This window comes from Nansenia antarctica, assembly GCF_963989245.1.
Source record: "Nansenia antarctica genome assembly, chromosome: 5".
NCBI lineage: Eukaryota > Metazoa > Chordata > Actinopteri > Argentiniformes > Microstomatidae > Nansenia > Nansenia antarctica.
In genome coordinates, this window is record NC_137690.1 from 66628595 (window position 1) to 66646229 (window position 17635).

The 17635-nt window shown below is 45.8% G+C and overlaps 1 protein-coding gene across 1 annotated transcript in view; it reads right to left on the reverse strand.

Moving 5' to 3' along the window:
• The window catches only part of ncam2 (neural cell adhesion molecule 2), a gene marked incomplete at both ends in the record, with an annotated part of 206943 nt that overhangs the window by 89857 nt on the left and 99451 nt on the right, over window positions 1-17635 (reverse strand). The gene's annotated exons all lie outside the window — the stretch shown is intronic.

A 17635-nucleotide genomic window follows, 5' to 3' on the forward strand; every position in this document is an offset into this window, starting at 1 on the left:
ATGATGAATGATTCATTTCCCTGAGTGTGGAAACAAGGTGTTGGGTGTTGTGTTTTCAAGAGCACGAGTGGAGCATAGGAAGCACATTGTTAGACAGTGATTTAGCCTGTGAAGCCGCCAACATCATTGACATTCTACACACACATGCACATCCCATACGGCCCTAATAGTGACGACATGAGCAACATGGGGGATAATTAATGAGAGGAAAATCCAGAAGTGGAGGATGGGTGCCTTGTTAGACGGTGGTTGTAAGTCAGATACTAAGATCAAAGCTGATATCCAACCTTTAGGTGCATTACAGCGTCGGGGTAGGCTTAGTTATGAACACATAAATCTTACTCATACATAGGTCCCTATGGAGACTTAACTCATCAACTGACTCGTATCAAGAAGCAACAGTACAGCGACGGGTTTAAAAGCAGGATGCAGCGTCCAATAGATCTATACAGGCCATAGAAAAAAAAAATCATCATTATCATTATCAGCACGACTTGTTGTCCTCATATTCAGTCCCCGCGGTTCGTTAATTAACAAAACTCATCCGTTGAGCAAGCTATTGAATGCCAAGATTGGCCTCTGAATACCAAATGTCAGTTAGCCATGATATTCTCCACTCTCTCGCCGGCTTTTGCTCTGCCGCATTGTTTGTTTCTATAATCACCTCATTCCAAAAGTATGGCTTATTAATGTAATGCTAATCGCTGTGCCCTGGCGTGAAACAAGACTCCGTGGATAGCGGCCAGACTCATACTCCCATTTTGTGATGTTTTTTGTTGTTGTTTGTTTTCTTTTTTTTGGGGGGGGGGGGGGTTTCGGTGTCACATTTGATTTGCATAAAAATCCCTTTTTCTGCTCCCCTGACGCAGGGCTTAGCGTTCTGGAGATATTTTGGGTAGAGATCACTGTCGTTCTCCCCATCGCTGGGTTAAAGGGCTGTGAGCATGAGCGGCGTGCAGATTGAGAAGGGATCTGTGATTAAGAGGTAGAGGAGGACGATGAGGTGGAAGTCAGCAGCACACCAAGTTCCCTGGGGGCTGCTTGTACGTCTGGTAGAAACACATATTAGAGAGACTTGAATGCAGAAGCACGCGCGCGCACGCACACACACACACACGCACACACACACACACACGCACGCACGCACGCACGCACGCACGCACGCACCACACACACATACACACACACACACATTCACTTGTTACAGAGCTGGGACGGAAATGGATGTGTCAAAGTGGACTTGTGATTGAACACACACAGGCATGCACACAAGCAAAACACACACATACACACACAGACAGACACACACAGACAGACACACACACACACACACACACACAAGCGCGCGCGCACACACACACACACACACACACACACACAAACACACTCTTAATGAGATGAAACAGAAGACTTGAATGAAATGTCACTCTTTACGATAATAGGATTTATAAGACATTACACCAGCTGTCTAATATCAAAGCATCATCTACTGTATGCCCCGATAGGGGAGAGCAACAATGAGGATTAGAAATATCGCACAAATGGAATCTGTAGATTCCTTCTGTAGTGGTTAATGAGATGGTTCACTCAGATACAGCAATAATCTGGGTGAGAGGACATGACGAGCGGAGGGAGGGAACCAGAGTGTGGAGTATGAGAGTGAGACCCCCCAGGACCTGACGCGGGGGCTTAGAGAACAAACAGTAAGGGGGCAGAAAACAATCAAGGCTCAATCTGCACACCCCGAGCCGTTAATTAGCTGACAGGCTACAGGAGAGCAAAAACACAAGTCGGAGGGGCGATGCCACCAGCCTTAGGGAAAGAGATAGCAGGGAGAGGGAGGAGGAGGAGGAGGAGAAGACATGTCTCACCTCTGTGCCTCTAGACATGGCATAATTTATTACATTTCAATTAAGCCTGTCACTTTATACCCTTGTGTGCTGTACAGTAATGTCTGTGAATGTGTTGTCACTGCACCACGAAGAGGCTCATACCAATTAGTATGCACTAATACATCTTTTGTTTTGTTTTGGCTTTGGCTGGCACAGATACTGTAAACATAACACAAACAGTAGTTACATACAGTGGAGGGAGCTGAGTAACATGCTTATTCAGTGTTGTGGCCCACCCGCTGGGATGATATGCACACAAGAACAAATATTGAATTGTAGAAACTCTGGGACTCACTGATAGTTACAGTTAAGTGAAATGTCTGGCTCCAGCCTTGCAAGAACACACAGCAGTGACTGTGTAGGGACATTGCTCCTTTTATGTGTCTCAAGGACTGCTTCTGCGGTTTTCTTTCTTCTTCTTTTTTTTCTTCCAACATTTTTCAACACCTGCAGAACTTCCCTCGCTCCCTCTCTCTCTTTCTCTCTCTCTCTCTCTTTCTTCCTCTCTCTCTCTCTCTCTCTCTTTCTTCCTCTCTCTCTCTCTCACCCTCGTGCTCTCTCTGCTAACAGGGAGGTATCGAGGGATGAGTGCCACTTCCTCCTCTTGTTATTTTTCTCTCATTTTTGTGACTTTTGTGTGTTCTATAACAAGGCCCTGACAGGGCCCAATTCACCAATCAGACGCTAGTTTCACCTCCCTGCTGAGCACAGGCCCTGACCAGAATAACCAATTGTGTGTTTCCATTTGACACGCAGCACAATATGCCACAGAGCACTGCCTCTACCTTTTCAATCTCTAAATCAGCTCTCTAATAAAAACTGTCTCTCTCCCTCCCTCTCTCTTATCCACACGTGCACACACACACACACACACACAGTCACACGCACGCACACACGCATGCATCATGCATGCACACACACACACACACACACACACACACACATGCACACACACACACACACACAAATCTTTTCATCTAGTTACCTCCTCTGCAAACTGCCTCCAGCTATGTTATGATTTGTCTCCACACTCTGAATCTTTACTTTCAAGGAAGACGTCGAAGACAAGATTATCTTCTAATTAACCCGATAAACATTTAATTATATTTTTTCTCCCTCTTCTCACATGCTGCCAGGATGCATGTTGATGTCGACATGTTGTTTTTAATCTTGAATTATGTCTATTGCCTTATTGTCTTGTGCTAACAATATCAGGAGCCTTACTATCTTACTCTCTGTAATGTGACCTAACAATAAACTTGAAACGTGAAACTTGAGTTGGAGTTGAGTGAATTAACTCTAGAAATATTTGCGAGGTTAGGACCACTTCAAAATCACCTAGCTATCTGATACCATTGAGTACACTGATGCGCCGTCATCACTGTATGTGAAAGTCTTTGAAGCCATTCCAAAACACTGTGAAAATATGTTAAGTCATGCCAGCATTTATCTCCTAAGGGCACTGTTTTGATAACATTGCTATAGCTTTTGGATTGGATTTGAGGAAATCTATCTCATGAATCCATAGCAGTGGAGGGGAGGCTGGTGGAGATTACAGGCTCATTGTGATGCATGGAACAGAATGAGGAACGGCATCAAACACACATTTGTGATAACATTCCGTATTCCTTTCCATGAATCCTTCGATTTCTAGCTTCCCATGCATCCTCCACGGCTCCATAGATATCTAGCATAGGGACATGGCATCAGCACACACAGCCTGACTAGCAGAGAGCAAACACTATTGAACACTATTGCAAACACACCCGGCACATTCACTAAGACCATACCTGATCTTTTTTTAGTTGAGAAAACCACTTCACCCCCTTTTTTTTTTTTTTTAAGTATCTCTGGATTATCTATGACAGGGAAAAATGTGTTCTGGTGGTAAGCTTAATCATCAGTTAAAGTGTGTTTTATGTAGAACAGGATTACAAATAAGAAGATGTGTACTTCTCGCCATGCATAAGGTATAATATTTATTTTTCCAAATACCCATATAAAATCCTCTAAGTCTTATTCAGAAAGCCAGAAGCTTCTATTATTCTTTTGAATTCACTTTTTTCCCTGTGCACTAGGGATCAGTACATTTGATTTATTCTGTTTTGGCAGTAGCAAGCAGAATGAATTACAAATCTTCACCGCAAGGTACGAGATTTGGAGAGCTGAAATGTTTGAAAAGACACACACACACACACGCACGCACGCACACACGCACACGTACTCGCACTCGCACTCGCACATGCATGCACACGCACACACACACACACACACACACACACACACACACACACACACACACACACACACACACACACACAACAAGAGTGATATAGCTAAAAGTGGTTGTGAACAAACACACACCTATTCATCATGACAATGATATCCCACACTATCAATATTTCATAAAGCTCATGAGGGAAATTGAATAAAATCTAACTGAAGGTCAACAACAAGTCACACATAAAGTATCACTTAGCAAAACCTCAGATTAGGACAGAACTGTAGGGATGTTCAAATCAAATCAAATCAAATCAAATCAAATCAAATTCAAATGCTAATTAAAATGGTAATGATAATATACAGGATACAACGTAATGAAACGCGTTAGGGTAAGCAACTCCTCAACGAGGCAACAATCAAACAATTATAAAAAGCTATGACAATGCAACCCAACCCATTCCAATGGAAGGGGCTACACCAAACCATATCAAATTCAGTCCCTAGATCAGCTCATAGCAGAACAGGCTGTATACTTCCCCAATAATCATGTGCTATTACTAGACCTGGTGCCAGGCCAGCCAGGCCAGTATTAATGTGGGGTAATAAAGGCCTGGTGTTGACTCATCGCAGGGTTACAAGCCCTGTTCCTGGGTGGAAATTGGACACAGCTGCAACCATTTGTCTGGGTGATGATGCATTAATGTATCTGGCTGTAGCACCCACAAGGAACACCAGCTATCTCTGGAGAAACCTGGCACAGAGGGCGGGAGAGGGAGGGAGAGGCAGAGGAACACAGGAGAAGGGTCAGAGATGGAGATGGAGAGAGAGGGAGGGAGGGAGAGGTTGCAGGTGGTGGCCAAGTTATGAGCTAATCACACATATACATCATTTTCCATTACAGTGATGTATTATGAGGTTAAGAGTGTGGTGATAATTAAAAAAAAACTATTAGAGAATGTGCAAGAGGAGAACCTTGAGGGAGGACATAATACTATAGAGAGCAAGTTAAGATGTCGTGAGATAAACGGCCACACTGTTTCCTCAACTACCCCCCCGGGTCATGTGAGGTTGACGACGGGGGTAGTGGTCGCCTGGCCTAGTGGATAGTGAGTTGGACTGATGATCAGAAGGTCATGAGTTCAAATCCCACCTGGGATCACCACCACCCTTGTGTAAGGCACTTAGCCCTAAATTACTCCAGGGAGACTGTCCCTGTAATCGCTAATTGTCAGTCGCTTTTGATGAAAGTGTTAAATGGTAAAAAAAAAATAACTAAATGAGTAGCTAAGAGGAAAGGCCTCCAGCTGTAGGCTGTATAGCATCTCAGAACTCATGCGTTGTGAGTGCTCTGGGAGTGTTGCTAAGGCGCTCTGGGAGTGTTGCTAAGGCGCTCTGGGAGTGTCCATGTGGCGCATAAGCTCACACAGCTGGCTACTGCTAGCTTCTGTCCTTCCTACTGTTCGTGGTTGTAGCGTGGCTGAATTCCACTTTTTCTTTTTGCGTCGTAAGGACTACATTTATGTTCCTTTCTCGTCATCTTCATCAGAGACGTCTTGTTGTCGTTGGCGGATCTATGTTGATGATGTTGTACTGTACGTTTTTATGTTCTAGCCCCAACGCCCGTCAATGGTTGTCGTCAGTGACCGCGATCGTCCATCTTTCGGCCGTGCTCTACTACAACAATCAGGGCGTCTGGCATTCCCATCAGCCATTGAGGGAATGTTTACTCTGAAATCAATGAAAGCTGCTATACTACCCCGTGTGGCGCTGGCGTTGTGTTCAATGGCAGCATCCAAGCTCAAGGATCCCCCCGCCCCCCCACAAACACACACACACAAACATAGTCTTCTCCGCTCTCAAAAAACGCATTCTGTGTAGCAAGTACAACGTCACATCGACACTACAGTGATGGTGACACGTCTACGTGTATCTGTTCTGTCAACTTGATGTGGTCTAGGGTGGTATGTCTGCAACCAGACGCTATTGGCTCAAGAGTCAGGCTCACTTTCTCCTTATTGGGGTAAATCCACCACAGAGCTAGCCATTAGCGTGCCCGCAGTGAGCAAACCTAATTAAGCAGCGGCAGCCTGGCTAATGCTGAGCTTAACACAATCCCTACCCTGAGTCGCTATGCTAATGTGACGGAATGTTTGCCGAGGCATCCCTTATTGGATTGTCCGGAGATGAGAGCCCTGAGACAACCAGAAGGCGAGACAAGAGAAGAGAAGGAGAGAGATAAATATCAGACAGATGAGAAAGAGAAAGAAAAAAAAATGGAGGAAGAAAGGGATAAGGAGCGCACGTCGAAGGACTGATAAATAACTGCATTAAACAAGAAAACAAATGGACACAAGACAGGAAGGAAATATCGGTGAAATATTCGACAAAACAGATTGGCCATGCGTGCATAGAGAAGGAAAGGGGAAAAGATGGGGGTTCTGCTCTATTACGCTGCAGTTCCACTGCTTGATTCCACGCTGCCTCTCAGTCCTGATGAGACTGTCATCCATTGGTGTGGGCTTCATTAAGTAAGGGTGGGAAAAGCATGGGTGGTCCCACTCACTTTTTGAAAATGGCATTTTTCTATAAAAATCCATTTTCACACACCCACACACACACACACACACACACACACACACACACACACACACACACACACACTTTTTTATCCAAGAGATCATTTAAAACCTGCAATTCTGGATACTTCAGGACCATGCAGAGGCGGGACAGTAGGCGGGCGGGTAATCAGCTGGGTTAACACTAGAACAGCCGTGCCTATTTCACCTACTCTGCTACGCGTCGCCTCAGGGGTCAAATGACCATAGTCTTTCGAATGGGTAGTTCTAGTTGGAGCCTCTTGTAAATTAGCCTGCCTCCCACACAGAACAAACAACAGCAAAATAGCTTTATACTAGCTTATCCTGATGGGATTTTGAAAATGTAAGGATACTGGGTGGTAGAATGCACATATCTAGGAAAAGTCATGAAAGGAGGGTCCTGGAATTTGATCGAGTGCAAAGGTATACATACATTTTTACTCACTGGGTCAAATGAACGACCCATGGCTGTTCTGGTGTTAAAGACCAATGTGGAGGGACCCTGAGGCAGCTGCTGGAAACTCACAAGCTGCCTGTTTTACCTCAATTCTGATGCTGAAGCTGCTGTTGCTACTGTTGTCACCAAACAAGTGAAATGAGTGATCACGGACTGAGTGACGAATGACTTCTCGTATGTCGTCCCCTCGGGCGAGCTAAGACTGAACCATGCTGCTCCAGGAGGAGACACACAGGGCTCCCCAAGCCAACAGAGCTCTGAAGTCAGGTGTTGATGTCCACACACAGACCTGGATGTCCCAGTCATTGGCAGGGGGGTGGCCAGGCGGAGCCGAGGGCCCAAACGCTATAGGCCGCTATAGGAGCGCCACATTGGAGGTCAGAATGACTACACACACGGGTCCACTGGCCTCTGGATCAGTGGGTGTTTGAGAGGAGAGGGATCCTCGATGGGTGTCACTGTTGCAAGGTCGTTACTTTTCAACGTAACTCAGATACACCTCACTCCAAAGCATCAGCTTTAATGACCTAGGATCTGACCTAGGATCACCAATTCAGTATTGTCTATTCAGACTATACAGTAATTGTACATTATGTGTAAATGTATTGTAACTGCCTGCTACCATGTGCTGGTGTCAAACACTAAACACAATTAACAAAGTGATCTACCCTCTTGTTATCTTTCAGTTAAAATGTATGTGTTGTGAGTGTTAAGTTTCCCTGGTGTGTGTGTGTGTGTGTGTGTGTGTGTGTATGTGTGTGTGTGAGAGTGTGTGAGTGTGTGTGTGTATGTGTGTGTGTGTGTGAGAGTGTGTGTGTGTGTGTGTGTGTGTGTGTGTGCGCGTGCGTGCGTGTGTGTGTGTGTGTGCGTAGTCACAGTGCTGCTACGTCCTCAGCATCTTGCCGCAGTGACATTCCCAAGATATGTCCTGAGTCGAGTCCTGGGGGATGTCTTCATTTTGAACACAGCACTTGACTTGGGTAAAGTCTGGCCTGACCTGCTCTAGAGCTGCAGTGCTGCAGCTTTCTCCTATAGTGACAATGGGAATCACGAGGGGGATGGCTCTTTTCTCTTTCACCTGGCACTGAAAATGCTACACTGCATCCTGCTGCCTGCTAATGGACTCTGTGGGAGTAGGACTCCTTTCTGCAGGCCTAAAATGAAACATTTATGAGAGGACCAATATACCCCATAAACCCCCCTATAGAGAGGGCGGGAAACATCTAATGGTTAGCACAGGCTGAGAGTAAAACAGAAAATTGGGGTTGTGTGGTTGGAGAGCATCTGCTGCTCACAAAAATATTTGATAGAGGGTACATTTAGAATTTGATACCCTATTCAGGCCCCGGTAGAAGGAAGCTAAATGCAATGACTGCAATCCAGGGGCTTTTTTTGTGTAGAATCGTTTGTAACCTCATCCACAATCCTATTGCGCACAGTGCATATTATCCTGGACTCATACATACCTGTGTGGGAGAGAATTTACTGAGTAAACTATTTGTCATTATTTGATTTCAGCGAACAACACAAATGCGAAGCGTGGCTCCAAATCAGGAACATGTGGTGTGCAAAGCACTGGGGGTGAAGTGCTGTGAAAGAATATTTATGTGGGGTTAAGACCATGGCTATGAGACTGGCAGTTTCAATCTCTCTGTAATCATTTTCATTTCCTTGACCTGTTTTTTCTACTCTAGCAGTATAAACACTTAAGGTTTCTTGAAGAGCATACATTTTGTGAAGCCAAATACCCACATTGATATACGAGCATAGATCTGAGGAGCACATTACAGCACCGATATATACACTCACCGGCCACTTTATTAGGTACACCTTTTCAACTGCATGTTAACGCAAATATCTAATCAGCTAATCGTGTGGCAGCGACTCAATGCATTTAGGCATGTAGACGTGGTCAAGACGATCTGCTGAAGTTCAAACCAAGCATCAGAATGGGAAAGAAAGGTGATTTAAGTGACTTTGAACGTGGCATGGGTGTTGGTGCCAGACGGGCTGTTTTGAGTATTTCAGAAAGTCTGCTGATCTGCTGGGATTTTCCCGCACAACCATCTCTAGGGGTAACAGAGAATGGTCAGAAAAATAGAAAATATCCAGTGAGGCAGTTCTCTGGACGAAAATGGTGGTGTAATGGTGTGGGGGCACAAATGTTCAGCAACTGTGTGATGTTATAATGTCAATCTGGACCAACATCTCAGAGGAATGTTTCCAGCACCTTGTTGAATCTAGGCCACAAATAATTAAGATAATTCTGAAGGCAAAAGAGGGGGTCCAACCCGGTACTAGCAAGGTGCTAATAAAGTGGCCGGTGCGTGCATATTAGTGAGGCAGTCTCACTAATAGCCTCATTTACTTTTAATGGTGTATCATGATTAAGCAGAACAATGTTCTGAATAGAAATCAGTACAAGAGTGTCAGAGTTTGTAAACAAATAAAAATAAATAAATAAATAAACCTGCTAACCATGTAGGGAGACCAGGTAGGTTGGTGAACAGTTGTAGTCACAGTATGTAATGATTGGTTCAATGTTGCCCTATGATCCTTGAAAGACTGGATATTTAAATGGCTGACAACAACCACACAAATATAAATAATATCATGTCGTCTTCACACCTCCTTTGGATCATTTCAGATTAGCCTGAATCATTTCAGATTAGACTGAATTAGACTGAATCTGGACGGAATGAGGTGGAGAATAAGCTCACAATTGCACTGGATGGTACATTGCAAGAACCCTCCCCCCACATGCCTGTAGATGGTTGCTTAGTCCGACCATGTAGGACGATTTTACAGAGTTGCCTACACTGGTTTGCAGCATTGAGGAAAATGGAAGAAAACCTGAAGGGAAAATGTAATTCTGTGTTCCCAGAATGGTGTTCTATACACACAATTGAGCCATGAAGTATTTGATTGGTTCGCCATGTGGCATGGAGTCACTCATTTCAAATGGGTTTCCAGCCCTTTGTATAGCTACCTTTTGCAAAAGAATTCATCTCAACAAGGTTATGGCTGCTATAATATCATGGTTTGACTAAAATGACTTTGACTTGCAATGTGCTGTACATCATCATCAGCAGTACTGAGGTAGGTACGACAGGGTGACTGTGAAATAATAGTAGAAAATAACAGTGACAGTGAAATCCATTGTGTTGGTGTATTTTGCCTCCTACATTCCCGGTTATAACCAGACCCTGCGATTTGGGGGACTGTCTGTTTTCAGGAATAGAGGAGGAGGACAAGGGAGACTGTAAACACAGTTGAATGACGCAAACAGATGCATTCTTAATAATAGGAGTAGGAGTATTTTAGGAGTAGGAGTAATTTTAACTAATGCAGTAGCTGACTGTTGCTGGGCATCCTTGCTTAAAGAGGATGTAGAGAGAGCATGAGAGCATGGTTAAAGAGCATGCAGAGCGTGCATCACCCCCTTTTGACGTTTTAATGATAACAAGTTTGGATAGTCAGAGCCAGAGTTCAACAGAGCTTGACCAATGATGCACAATAACATTGTAATGTGCATGCTAACTCGAAAATTGTTTTTAATCATGGAACATTTTGGGCCGGTTTCACAGACAAGGCTTATTATGCCTAATCCTAGACTTTAAAACAAAGCATCTTCAATGGAGATGGTACATTGAAAGTGTGATTTAGTCCAGGACTCGGCTTGAGCCTTACCTAACCCTGAGCCCTAACCCTAACCCTTAAAATAAATGGTAAATGGAATGACTTATATAGCGCTTTAGAATGACCTCTCCTTCACCCATTCACACACACACATTCACACTCCAATGGCGGCAAGCTACCATGCAAGGCGGCGGCCCGCTCATTGGGAGCAATTTGGGGTTAAGTGTCTTGCCCAAGGACACTTCGACATGTGGCCAGCCGGGGCTCGAACCGCCGATCTGCCGACCTTGCGATCATTAGACGCCGGCTCTCCTTCCTGCGCCACAGCCGGCGCAAAAAATCTCAAACTGTGTTTTAGCCAAATTCTGTATATCAATGGGTTTGTGGAGAATGTGTAGCATGTGTTCTCCTATCGCAGGCAGCCCCTAAAATAGCTTTACCCCAGAGAGCCTGCATGAAGCCCCCCCCTCGGCTCAGCCATTACACGTTTCATGAATCATTTCCCATAGCCTTTTCCTTATTATGCATACATCATCAACAGGGTGGAAGAAAGACCACCGCACAGGACAGATGGCTCACGTTGATGATGTGCCTTTGATGTACATGTGTTGGCAAGGTTTCACTTATTTCATTCATTTGACAACCCACTTCAACAGCCCAGTGTTGTGATGCCTACTTGGGATAGGAAACACTACACACAATATTCCAACTAGAGTGTTACAGGCATTGATCACATGTTGACGGTTTAGGATTAAGATCTCGTACCCCTGATTTGGCAGGCTATGTGATCTACCATGACAGTTCCCAGTGAGGGAATTATAGTAGCAACCAAACTAACTTTGATCCCAGGAGGCTGGGTCATATCTGGGATCCGTGTTAATTAAACAAAGACATTCAGATGATTTAATCATGGATCTTTTCCAGTGTAATTCCATTTTATTCAGGCTCTTGTGGCATAGTGGCAATGTCTGAACCTATTCATGATTGACACTGCACCACTGCCCTGTGGCCCACAGTGCTAAATGAATGTCAAGATGAAATATTAAATCAATAATGAACAATGCAAGTCGAAATCGAATAAACACTGCATGCAACCCATTTTGACTTTGAAACATTTATATTATTGCCTTTCCCCAGCCACTATTCCTTCAAATACCCTCATGGTGGTTTGTATCACCATGCCAACCATGCATAGGCCTACTGCAGTTCTACTGCATACCTATCTTGCGCTAACTGTGAAAGTAATTGTATTCAATTACATTTTGAGGGTCAATAGAGATATTAATAATATAAATGATTATATAAAAAATGCATTTAAATACACATGCAGTGTAATTGTTTTAGACCATCTTGATGTGGAACCTGATGGTATTCTTCTTTCCACAGGCTACAGTCCACTGATCCACCTTTCTATCATACTATTGGTGGCATTACTCTCTGTTAAGCCTTAAAAATAAACAAAAGAATCATAATAATGATCTTTTTTTCCCCGTGTTCTTGCTAATGGCCCCTGGCCCGAGCAGAGATTACTTTTTCTTGAGATGACTGATGGATAGATGATTAACTTACTTAGACTGCATACTTAGAAATGCATTTGCTTCGCTTTAGATAAAAGCTAAATTGCTAAATGTCGAAAATGTACATTTAAATGTTAAGCACACCCAATGTAAATATATAAAGATGAAAGAAGAATGTGGAGAGGAATAGTATAATGAATCAGGCGGAAAGAAATAATGTTAAACACAATCATGTTAAAAAGGAGAAGAAGAAGGATAAATCCTTATGGGTCATTAGGTGCATTATTGGCTACTGTTGGAACAATTAAATTAAGGTGCCTCCGGGAGATTAATTGAAGTCTGCAAAGGCCTTGGCCATGTCCTCCTACGCCTCGCTGGAGTAATGGAAGACAGGTGGCAACCCAAAGTATTCATCATGGTCACTTTTAAAACATTTTCAATAATTTGTTCAGGGATTGTGGAGCCATAGTGTTTAACAGTAACAGCTCTCCATCAATGATTGACAATGGTACAATATGACCGTATTGATTTCTCCTTAAAGCCACTTTGTGGTTGTAACTTGTTAAATGAAGTATACTTGAATAGTCAAAACTATCTGTAGTGTACAAAGCTAAAATGTGTTATTTCCTGTTCACTTGACATGTTGGGATTGTATCTTAATATAATATACAGTACACATAAAGCATATACAGTAGATATAAATCATATACAATACACATACATATACACACATATACCTATGTGTACATATTATGTTAGTACATATTATGCTTTATTGTGTACTGCTTTATTTTGAAGTGCAAAATGTCGAAAGTCTGGCAGCCGGTTCTACAGTTGTGACTCATGCAGCAGGATGATATCTCCTACTTAGCTTAGGCCTGATGAAAAACTGCAGCCTGACCATAGCTGATAAACAAACTGAGATAAAGAAAGAGTTTAAACATATACTGTTGTTAAATGATCCTTCTCCAGATTGATTAAAAGTACTTTCACTGTAACCGTAGTAACCATCATCTTCCTAGGGACACAGGTATATTTGTGTTATGGGAAACTGCCCTACTAATTGCAACTGGAGGAGCCAAAGCACACACAGGATCTTAATTCCTTGGAAACAGGACCTGTTACATTTCACTATAATTAGGGTTAGGATTAGGGTTAGTTATATTAGGAAATGTGTCTTTAGGCCTATTTTGAGTAATAGATATGAGAACTGTACTGTATGTGAGATAAAAATAAGGAAATGGTAAGTGTTGTGTTGTACACACAAGTTCTGTGTCTTCACACAGCTGCCAAAAGTTGATAAAGACTTGTTTTCAACTTCAAAGTCCTTGTGTGAACCTTTAAAGATCGGCAATTTGTTCTAGAGTGAACAGTAATTTGCCCCCTGGACAACAGCTTTGAAAAATCAGCTGTTTTCATGAACACACAGTACTTTGTTGTCACTGACCCCCCCCCCCCCCGCCCCAAAAAGAAAAAAAAGAAAAAAAAGAAGCTTTAAGAAAAATGCAGCCATTTGCTGTATGACAGAGTTAATGTATTCCATTGCCTTCAGATAAGCTAACCTCAGGGAAAAACAGCCCAATGCCACTTTCTCAATTACACACTGTTCATCTACAAATTATTATTCATAAGATTGATTTTGTAAGTGATAAAAGATAAAAAATAAATAAATAAACCGATAGGGAAATGATAGGAAAAAACCCATGGTCATTAATTGTTTTGGGGAGAAAGAAAAAGAAAGAAAAATTATGCAGCAATGAAACATTCCAGTACTTTCCCATATGCTTTATGCTGACAGTGATATTTCAACATATATTATTTTATATTAACTTTTATTCCAACTTCTCTCTAAATTGTCACAGACTAATTTAGAGGGCTCATAAAACTGCAAATGGCTGTACCGTACATAAATGTTCATAAAATGTCATTGAATTCCATTAAAATCAAATTAATGTAAAATGCATTTAAGATTACAATCGTATTGAATACAGGGCACTGTGTACTGTACACTGTGGTTGAAATGCGGCTTTGCGGAATGTTTACATTCATGAATGTTGCAGTAGCAACAGCATATGAGGGAGAAATAATGTCTTTATTACTTCTTTCTTATTATACTGTGAGTAATTAGCTCCATTATGCCTGATTAGACGTAGCTATTTGACTAGAGCAGGGCTAAAAGGACATGCAGGCAATGGTAATCATTAATGCTGCTAAGCAGTGGCATGAGTAACGTGTATGGGCTTGTTTAACACAAACATGTTTAGTCATCCTAATGGAGGTCCATGGGCATGATGTCACACTTTATAATGATGTAATGTTGTCGTGCAAACCCCTCCTGTCCCGCTCCTTCCCCGACATCTTCTAATTGTCTGTTTTTAATATACTAGCATAGGATCTGTCCTACCACGTCATCCGTGAAACACGGTGCAGGGGGTGTCAGGTGTAACACGGTGCAGGGGGTGTCAGGTGTGACACGGTGCAGGGGGTGTCAGGTGTAACATGGTGCAGGGGGTGTCAGGTGTAACACGGTGCAGGGGGTGTCAGGTGTAACACGGTGCAGGGGGTGTCAGGTGTGACACGGTGCAGGGGGTGTCAGGTGTAACACGGTGCAGGGGGTGTCAGGTGAAACACGGTGCAGGGGGTGTCAGGTGTAACACGGTGCAGGGGGTGTCAGGTGTAACATGGTGCAGGGGGTGTCAGGTGTAACATGGTGCAGGGGGTGTCAGGTGTAACATGGTGCAGGGGGTGTCAGGTGTGACACGGTGCAGGGGGTGTCAGGTGTAACACGGTGCAGGGGGTGTCAGGTGTAACACGGTGCAGGGGGTGTCAGGTGTAGCATGGTGCAGGGGGTGTCAGGTGTAACACGGTGCAGGGGGTGTCAGGTGTAACACGGTGCAGGGGGTGTCAGGTGTAACACGGTGCAGGGGGTGTCAGGTGTAACACGGTGCAGGGGGTGTCAGGTGTAACATGGTGCAGGGGGTGTCAGGTGTAACATGGTGCAGGGGGTGTCAGGTGTAGCACGGTGCAGGGGGTGTCAGGTGTAACACGGTGCAGGGGGTGTCAGGTGTAACACGGTGCAGGGGGTGTCAGGTGTAACACGGTGCAGGGGGTGTCAAGTGTAACACGGTGCAGGGGGTGTCAGGTGTGACACGGTGCAGGGGGTGTCAGGTGTAACACGGTGCAGGGGGTGTCAGGTGTAACACGGTGCAGGGGGTGTCAGGTGTAACACGGTGCAGGGGGTGTCAGGTGTGACACAGTGCAGGGGGTGTCAGGTGTGACACAGTGCAGGGGGTGTCAAGTGTAACACGGTGCAGGGGGTGTCAGGTGTAACACGGTGCAGGGGGTGTCAGGTGTAACACGGTGCAGGGGGTGTCAGGTGTAACACAGTGCAGGGGGTGTCAGGTGTAACACGGTGCAGGGGGTGTCAGGTGTGACACGGTGCAGGGGGTGTCAGGTGTAACACGGTGCAGGGGGTGTCAGGTGTAACACGGTGCAGGGGGTGTCAGGTGTAACACGGTGCAGGGGGTGTCAGGTGTAACACGGTGCAGGGGGTGTCAGGTGTAACACGGTGCAGGGGGTGTCAGGTGTAACACGGTGCAGGGGGTGTCAGGTGTAACACGGTGCAGGGGGTGTCAGGTGTAACACGGTGCAGGGGGTGTCAGGTGTAACACGGTGCAGGGGGTGTCAGGTGTAACACGGTGCAGGGGGTGTCAGGTGTAACACGGTGCAGGGGGTGTCAGGTGTAACACGGTGCAGGGGGTGTCAGGTGTAACATGGTGCAGGGGGTGTCAGGTGAAACACGGTGCAGGGGGTGTCAGGTGTAACACGGTGCAGGGGGTGTCAGGTGTAACATGGTGCAGGGGGTGTCAGGTGAAACACGGTGCAGGGGGTGTCAGGTGTAACACGGTGCAGGGGGTGTCAGGTGTAACATGGTGCAGGGGGTGTCAGGTGAAACACGGTGCAGGGGGTGTCAGGTGTAACACGGTGCAGGGGGTGTCAGGTGTAACACGGTGCAGGGGGTGTCAGGTGTAACATGGTGCAGGGGGTGTCAGGTGTAACACGGTGCAGGGGGTGTCAGGTGTAACACGGTGCAGGGGGTGTCAGGTGTAACACGGTGCAGGGGGTGTCAGGTGTAACACGGTGCAGGGGGTGTCAGGTGTAGCACGGTGCAGGGGGTGTCAGGTGTAACACGGTGCAGGGGGTGTCAGGTGTAACACGGTGCAGGGGGTGTCAGGTGTAACACGGTGCAGGGGGTGTCAGGTGTAACATGGTGCAGGGGGTGTCAGGTGTAACATGGTGCAGGGGGTGTCAGGTGTGACACGGTGCAGGGGGTGTCAGGTGTAACACGGTGCAGGGGGTGTCAGGTGTAACACGGTGCAGGGGGTGTCAGGTGTAACATGGTGCAGGGGGTGTCAGGTGTAACATGGTGCAGGGGGTGTCAGGTGTGACACGGTGCAGGGGGTGTCAGGTGTAACACGGTGCATGGGGTGTCAGGTGTGACACGGTGCAGGGGGTGTCAGGTGTAACACGGTGCAGGGGGTGTCAGGTGTAACACGGTGCAGGGGGTGTCAGGTGTAGCACGGTGCAGGGGGTGTCAGGTGTAACATGGTGCAGGGGGTGTCAGGTGTAACAGGGTGCAGGGGGTGTCAGGTGTAGCACGGTGCAGGGGGTGTCAGGTGTGACACGGTGCAGGGGGTGTCAGGTGTAACACGGTGCAGGGGGTGTCAGGTGTAACAGGGTGCAGGGGGTGTCAGGTGTAACACGGTGCAGGGGGTGTCAGGTGTGACACGGTGCAGGGGGTGTCAGGTGTAACATGGTGCAGGGGGTGTCAGGTGTAACACGGTGCAGGGGGTGTCAGGTGTAACACGGTGCAGGGGGTGTCAGGTGTGACACGGTGCAGGGGGTGTCAGGTGTAACATGGTGCAGGGGGTGTCAGGTGTGACACGGTGCAGGGGGTGTCAGGTGTAACACGGTGCAGGGGGTGTCAGGTGTGACACGGTGCAGGGGGTGTCAGGTGTAACATGGTGCAGGGGGTGTCAGGTGCAACACGGTGTAGGGGGGTGTCAGGTGCAGCACGGTGCAGGGGGTGTCAGGTGTAACACGGTGCAGGGGGTGTCAGGTGTAACATGGTGCAGGGGGTGTCAGGTGTAACATGGTGCAGGGGGTGTCAGGTGCAACACGGTGTAGGGGGGTGTCAGGTGCAGCACGGTGCAGGGGGTGTCAGGTGTGGCCATGTGTAGCTGCCACTAGAACTTAATTGATGATTGTAATTGCAAGCAAATCCCTCCAAATGCATTGTGGATGTCGCAA